The sequence below is a fragment of the Podarcis melisellensis genome, assembly GCF_964234715.1.
Source record: "Podarcis melisellensis genome assembly, chromosome: 16".
Lineage (NCBI taxonomy): Eukaryota > Metazoa > Chordata > Lepidosauria > Squamata > Lacertidae > Podarcis > Podarcis melisellensis.
The window spans coordinates 31274531-31282885 of NC_138533.1; the positions used below are offsets into that span (position 1 = coordinate 31274531).

The window sequence follows — 8355 nt, forward strand, 5'->3', positions numbered from 1 at the left end:
AATATTTAGGCCAATTAGAGTCCATGTTAAGTTTTTTTCACTGCTTTCGCTTCCATTGGTGACAACCACCTGGGGGTTTTACTTTCCAATAGGTCCTTATATCTATTCCAAACATTATACAATGCTTTCCTGACAATATGGTTTTTAAAGCTTTTATACACCTTTACCTTGTCATACCACAAATATGCATGCCAACCAAAACTATTATCATATCCTTCCAGATCCAAAATGTCTGTATCTTCCAGAAGTAGCCATTGCTTCAGCCAGCAAAATGCTGCTGATTCATAATAAAGTCTTAAGTCTGGCAGGGCGAAGCCCCCTCTATCTTTTGCATCAGTTAAAATCTTGAATTTTATTCTGGGCTTTTTGCCCTGCCAGACAAATTTGGATATATCTTTCTGCCACTTCTTGAAGCAGTCCATTTTGTCTAGGATCTGCAACGTCTGAAATAAGAACAACATTCTTGGCAAGACATTCATCTTGATAACAGCAATTTGGCCTAACAAGGAAAGTTTCAGCCTAGACCATATATCTAGATCTTTTTTTACTTCTGACCAGCATTTTTCATAATTGTCTTTAAATAAATTCGCATTTTTAGATGTTAAATTTACCCCCAGGTACTTAACCTTTTTTGCTATTTCCAACCCAGTTTCACTCTGAAACCTATCTTTCTCCTCATTTGTTAGATTTTTTTCCAACACCTTTGTTTTCTGTTTGTTTAATTTGAATCCTGCAACCTTTGTGCCCCTTTAGCCCCATCACTGCTGCGAACAGCAGGTGAAATAATTGTACTTCAGTCCTCATAGGCAAAGATATAAAGGGGGAGAAACAGAACAAGCATGCTTTGATGAAATGTCACAAAACAAGTGGGGCTTGCTAATACAATTAGCAGTTATCAGTGTGAAAAGGGCTAATGAACTTTGTCCTTCCCATTTCACAGGTAAAAGAACTGAGGAATTGAGATCCCTGTTGTGCAATCCTGCATTGAGATTCAGATTTCCTCGGTCTTTTCGACAAAGAAATAATATCTCACATAGTAACTATAAAAGTAACATGACTTTCAACAGAACCAAGCTACCTGATCCTCCTGCATGCCCCAATACATTTTATTATTTTATGATTATTTGCTCAATTTGTACCCCATCCTTCCCCGTGAATTCAGGGGGGCAGTGATTTGTTACAAGTGGGCCTCCCCGATGAATGTAAGAGGCAACTCTATCTTTCTGTGTACCTCCCCCTATACATTCAAGCAAAGGGGGCAGCCATCTTGTGTTACTGCCCCAGGAACTGCTTAAAGACCTCCAAAGAAGGAGACTCCACCACACTCCTTGGCAGCAAATTCCACTGTCAAACAGCTCTTACTGTCAGGAAGTTCTTCCTAATGTTTAGGTGGAATCTTCTTTCTCGTAGTTTGGATCCATTGCTCCGTGTCCGCTTCTCTGGAGCAGCAGAAAACAACCTTTCTCCCTACTGTATGTGACATCCTTTTATATATTTGAACATGGCTATCACATCACCCCTTAACCTCCTCTTCTCCAGGCTAAACATGCCCAGCTCCCTTAGCCGTTCCGCATAAGGCATCGTTTCCAGGCCTTTGACCATTTTGGTTGCCCTCCTCTAGACACGTTCCAGTTTGTCAGTGTCCTTCTTGAACTGTGGTGCCCAGAACTGGACACAGTACTCCAGGTGAGGTCTGACCAGAGCAGAATACAGTGGCACTATTACTTCCCTTGATCTAGATGCTATACACCTATTGATGCAGCCCAAAAAAATCGCCACCCGACCCCACCCAACCCATCTTCTCCCCCCTCCACCTCTTTCCCCTTTGCTTCCTAATGTCTCAACAAATGAAAATGATTTGTAAAAATGTTACATGGGGGGAGAAAACATGAGAGAGAGACATTGCACACTTTTGTAAATCAACAAAATCTTTAATAAATAGATAAATAGATACTAGTCATAAAAAAGAGGCTTCCTCACCTGAAGGACATCAAAGCCCACCTGAAGTCCCAAAACAAAACTATAAGATCCTGATCCACGCAGATCCATGCATGTATGGAGTGATCTGCGTGGATCTGAATCTGATAGTTTATGACTCCCTGTTTTAGGGAATCACATATATAATCGTATGTTTGGGGACATCAGGTGGGCTTTGATGTCCTTCAGGTGACCTTTGCGGTGTATGGCTTTCCTCCATCTCAACCGCGCAGGATTCCTCTGGCATGACAAGATCAAAGGGAATCGGTGTTTCCCCACCACCGCTACGCACACGGCGGCGGACGGTTTATGTGGTCGGACCTGCCGGGAGGGAAGTTGCTCTGGGTGGTTTTGTGACGATTGAGTTTCTGCTACCCCGCCTGGTGCCAGATAACTGGTCTAAAACTTTCTTTTGTTTTTGATTTGTTTTTTTGGCACGGGTGGGGGAATCGCAGAATAGGAGCGGTTCAGTGTTTAGGGAGCCAGATGCATAAGAGGACAGGGCTTTTAGTAGTGGTGTACAAAAGGGAATTTCGGAAGGTGCGGTTCGAAGGGCAGCAATTCGCTTTTCTATGCAGCTGTTTAAATGTGCAGGAGCGCCTGGCCTCCCCTACTCAATGGCCATGCATTGCTTTGTGTTGTTGTTTTTAAATATCTTTAATAGATTTTTCTATCCCCCCCTCCCCATCCAACATTATGCACTTCCCACTCCATACCCTCCAAACACAGGGTCCTTATAGGAAAACATTGTCCCAAAGTTGTCAGGTGCAAGTGAGGTGGGTGGGTGCCACTGTGAATGATAATCCGTTGTGTGTGCAATAAAAAATGATGTCCTGTCATAAAGTTATCCTCTTGTCCTTTTCAAGCTAATGCCTTGTCTTTAGTTTTTCAGAGACTTCCAGTATCTGCGTTTTCTGTTTCCACTGTGATAGCTGAAAATGTTCCAGTTTTGAGTACTGGTTCATTGAGGGTGCTGAGAATTGAAGCTCTGTGAGGGGTAAACCACAATTCCTGTTATTCTTTCTGGAGTGAGGAATATGCAGCCCGAGTCCAATACATCTCTCCCAGCCAGCCTTCAGCTAGCCTGCCTAAAGATGGATCCTAGACCTTCTTACTCCTAGCAACCCCTGCTCAAAACTTTATTTTCCTGACACCTCACACGCAGTTACCCTGGCAACCTTCCAAGCCCAGGAATTCCTCTGCAGTTTATATTTCTCCCTTCACACCTCAAATAATCAAAATCCTATCATTTATTAATTTCTAGAGTTTAGGGGGTCCCCCCCCCAGACTATCACAGTATGTAGAAGATCCCTATTGGAGTTTTTGTTCTTGTTTAATTATGTACAGTGGTACCTCGGGTTGCAGATGCTTCAGGTTACAGACGCTTCAGGTTACAGGCCCCATTAGCTAAAGTGGTACCTCAGATTAAGAACAGTTTCAGGTTAAGAACATCTCCAGAATGAATTTAAGTTCTTAAACCGAGGTATCATTGTATTTTGTGTTCTCGTTTTGTATTTTTATGTTTCTGAAATCCTGGAGAGCTGCTTCCAGTCAGTTTACGTAACACTGAGGTAGATGAACCAGGAATCTGACTTGAGTATAAGGCAGCTTCCTCTTTTCCTATGACTCACGATTTAAAAACAGTTTTGATTTTATATTTCCTGCTGTAGGAATGGAAATAGTTGAAGTGTGGTGTCCAGGAGCGGGGGGGGGGGGGCTACAAACCCCACCCCTATTTTCCAGAGGACCTTTCTTCAAGTTAGAAGACTGCTTCAAGCCAGAGATGCATTTCAGAGGCAAAAACAAAACTAACCCCAAATGGAAGCCTAAAACAACTCACAGGTTTGGGCATAACAAAAGCAAATACAATCATTTTGCTTCAATTCAAAGTTTACAACTCCTGTAGACTTACTAGATTTACATGTTCCTACTTTCCTTTGTGTTGGCTGGGCAACATGAAACAGAAAAAGAAAAAGAAAGGAAAGGTGAACCCCAAAGTGCTGAACATTGGTTTTCTTTGAAAAACACTCTAGCAAATGTGTTGTGGTGCCTGACCCATTTTGAGTAGCTGCTGTCCATCAAAGGCAATACAGTGGTACCTCGGGTACAGACGTTCCAGGTTACAGACTCCGCTAACCCATAAACAGTACCTTGGGTTAAGAACTTTGCTTCATGATGAGAGCAGAAGTTGCGCGGCGGCGGTGTGACAGCAGCAGCGGAAGGCCCCATTATCTAAAGTGGTACCTCAGGTTAAGAACAGTTTCAGGTTAAGAACAAACTTCTGGAACAAATTAAGTTCTTAACCCGAGGTACCACTGTATTGTCAACAAATGCCAGATCCCTCTGCCGTAAGCAAAGATGAACGCCGCACCCCACAGACGAATTCGACTGGACTTAACCGTCCAAGGGTCCTTTATATACCTTTTACCATCAGAAGCAAAATTGTCTTATTTTCAGAATCTTGTTTTGATATGAGCATGTTTATTATTTCTTATAAGGAAAAACCTGCTCTTTTCCCCTTATGGGGTACCCAAGAGCCCATACAGAGTCCTCTTTTTAGGTTCTCTATCGGTAGGAGAAAATAACAGAGGCCAACAAGAGAATATTGAGAAGCAAGGCAGCTAGTAAGCCTGATCTTTATTAAAGCTGTTGCAACAGGGTGCTCCCCTCACACACAGTATGAATAACCACACCCTAGGCCAACCCCAACCTCTCTCACCACCAAAGGAACACAAGCGAACAGCAAAGAACCTGCACAAACAACCCTGACACCAAACCCTACATATAGGAAGTAAAATAGAAAAATCGCCACCTGACCCCACCCCCACCCATCTTTCCCTCCCCCCTCCACCTCTTTCCCCTTTGCTTCCTAATGTCTCAACAAATGAAAATGATTTGTAAAAATGTTACATGGGGGGGGGAACATGAGAGAGAGAGACATTGCACACTTTTGTAGATCAACAAAATCTTAAAAAAATAAATAAATAAATAAATAAATAAATACTAGTCATAAAAAAGAGGCTTCCTCACCTGAAGGACATCAAAGCCCACCTGAAGTCCCAAAACAAAACTATAAGATCCTGATCCACGCAGATCCATGCATGTATGGAGCGATCTGCGTGGATCTGAATCTGATAGTTTATGACTCCCTGTTTTAGGGAATCACATATATAATCGTATGTTTGGGGACATCAGGTGGGCTTTGATGTCCTTCAGGTCACCTTTGGGGTGTATGGCTTTCCTCCATCTCAACCACGCAGGATTCCTCCGGAATGACAAGATCACTTGCCCAGCTTTCCTCCATCTCAACCAAGCAGGATTCCTCCGGAATGACAAGATCACTTGCCCAGCTTTCCTCCATCTTAACTGCGCAGGATTCCTCTGGAATGACAAGATCACTTGCACAGCTTTCCTCCATCTCAACCACGCAGGATTCCTCTGGAATGACAAGATCACTTGCCCAGCTTTCCTCCATCTCAACCACGCAGGATTCCTCCGGAATGACAAGATCACTTGCCCAGCGTTCCTCCATCTCAACCACGCAGGATTCCTCCGGAATGACAAGATCACTTGCCCAGCTTTCCTCCATCTCAACCACGCAGGATTCCTCCGGAATGACAAGGTCACTTGCCCAGCTTTCCTCCATCTCAACCACGCAGGATTCCTCTGGAATGACAAGATCACTTGCACAGCTTTCCTCCATCTCAACCGCGCAGGATTCCTCTGGAATGACAAGATCTTCTGTATGGGTTTCCTCCATCTCCACTGCGGAGGATTTCTCTTGAATTACCAGGTCCAGCAGAGAACCACACTTCGAACAAATAGTTAGACTCTCGCTTTTCACTGCACTTCCTGGGGTAATCACTACTACAGTTGCTATTTGAGATGTATCTGTTGCGGTGGTCCTGATGCAACATCTCTCCATCCCAACCAATGCTGCACTCAGCAGCTGGAAACCCGCAGCGATATAGCCTAGATAAATAGAAGGTCCAATATGCTGCTCACTGGGAATTTGAGGCAATTCAAAAGCTTCTGGGAAGACAATTTCCTCATTTTGTAAGACAGCAGACATGTTCCATGTCACGGAAATCAGGACGAGTATCCCTGCACCTAAGTTCAGGAGAGCTGCAAGTCTAAAAAAGGTTAACACAAAATCCTCATGTTTTCTGGGCTTGAACACGTTGTATAAGGCAAACAAAATTAATCCTAGGGCCGCTGAATTCATGATGGAAGCTAGGGCCATTAAATCCTGTGCAATAAAAATTTCCATTGGGAGGGTTGGATGTTGCTCATTGAGATTTTCACAATGCCAAAAAGACTTGCCGTCGTTAGAATGGTCTTTCCAAAAACAGACCTGCCAGATTCCTATGCAGATGTTTCCAGACCCTATTCCTTTGATGTTGTCCACACGCCACACTCGCCAGTTGACAACGGCTGTTGAGGCAATGCACATCGGCAAGGCCAAAATATCCATTAGGAATGCGGATAATTGGAGGCCGGACACTAATCTCAGCCACCTGACCACCAGGGAGCCTTCTTTCACCCGCATGGGGGGTTTGGAGAGGAGGGGAGCAGGGGAGACCTTGGCAGACATCCTGGAAACAAAAGAGAAGACAACATGCAGTGAGAGAGGGAATAACAAGTATGTCAAGTCATTGAAGGACACCCTCCCTCCTGCATTCTTCCTTCCATGCACAGAAAGAAGCAGCAAAAGAAAGAGTTCCTGCTCTCTCCCACCCCCTGGTTAGGTATAGACATCTGATCCACAGAAGCTGACACTCATACTTTCTTCCAGCACACTGCTACTGATTTAATATACTCTTGCATTGTTCCTGTGAAAATGGCCAGAACCTCAGCAACCTGTTGTGGATGGGAAGCTGCTCATGATTTGCTGTTCTGCTATCTGCTACAGCAGCTATCCTTTTCCACTGAGCATAAACACACCTGATGGCATAGTGAGGAAGGTTTAATCCATAAACTTACGTGAAATGCCTTCCTCAGCTAGAGTCTAGCGTGCCAGGAACAGAGCAGCTATTTGCTAGGTGTTCCTGAGCCTCAAGAAGACTGAGCTGTTGGCCACTGAGCTGACGTTCGCCTGAGCAGCCAGCCAGCCACAGCAGCAACTGCTCTGCAGAATTCTTAGGTCAGTTACAGGCCAGTTAGAATCCTGACAACAACACAAATCATAACTCCAGGGTACTGGTCGTTTGGAACATCAGGAAAGTGGAAAATGGGAGGGAACTCAGTTCCCTTCTTTCCCAATGCAGAGTGTCTATTCCAGGACACTGAAGTTAAAACGCGTTCTTCCTGAAGTCAGATTCAGAGCAGTTCCAGCAATAAAAATGGTGATACAGTATGTGTATCTCAGTACAGATTTGTTTGATGGGCCTGAATGCATTTCATAAAGGATCTCCCTGTACAAGAAAGGCTAATAGCATGAGGCCCTGAACCATAAGAATTTCCTTGGCAAAATTATTGAAGACTCCTTACAAACCTATCATTCTTCTTCCCCATCCCTCTTGTTTGGGCATTATAGTAAGGGAGAAGATCTTAGCTCTTTTCCTTTGCACTGGGACCACATGGAATTTGTGCCATGGGACCCCATCCCTCACACCAATACAGGCAATACCATTTTCAGAACCTAGGTGTCCATGATTTAAAATCGCTTTCCTAAGACACTTCCATCAAAATATTTGTGTTGCTTCCTTCCTGTTCCTTTCTGTGTTGATGCTCCGAATGTGAGCTGCTCGGCTGCATGCCGTTTCCACTGAAGTGTGAGTGTGTGTGATTAACATTCGGCCAAGCAATGGGCCTAAATCCATCTATTTCACCCGAAATAACTTTGGGAGCCAGCCTTTAAAAATCTAAAGTAGATATCAAATTCAGAGGAATTAAAAGCTGTCATCTTTTTGACTATTTTAAACATCTTAGAACATACACAAATTTTAATGTTTGAAGGAAGGCAGTAAATGGGTCATTGGAGCCATCCATTCATTTCAGGAGTTGTGACCATTGATAAGATGGAGCACTTTCACATCGCATGGCAGTGTGCAGTGCTTTTAAAAAGGTAAAGGTAAAGAACCCCTGACAGTTAAGTCCAGTCGCGAACGACTCTGGGGTTGTGCCACTCATCTGGCTTCACTGTCCGAGGGAGCTGACGTTTGTCCACAGACAGTTTTTCCGGGTCATGTGGCCAGCATGACTAAGCCGCTTCTGGCAAAACCAGAGCAGCGCACAGAAACGCCGTTTCCTGTCTGGCCGGAGCAGTACCTATTTATCTACTTGCACTTTGACGTGGTTTGGAACTGCTAGGTTGGCAGCAACTGGGACCGAGCAACGGGAGCTCACCCCGTCAAAGACGCAAGTCCAGTTCTGTAT

The 8355-nt window shown here is 44.2% G+C and overlaps 1 long non-coding RNA gene across 1 annotated transcript; it reads right to left on the reverse strand.

The window, feature by feature from the left end:
• Positions 1 to 5835: 5835 nt before the first annotated feature.
• LOC309359393 lies at positions 5836 to 7246 on the reverse strand. Its single transcript, XR_014163834.1, has 2 exons — positions 6961 to 7246; positions 5836 to 6572 (listed from the first exon to the last, which is right to left on the reverse strand). It is a non-coding gene; the product is annotated as an uncharacterized lncRNA (long non-coding RNA).
• Between the last annotated feature and the right edge of the window lie 1109 nt (positions 7247 to 8355).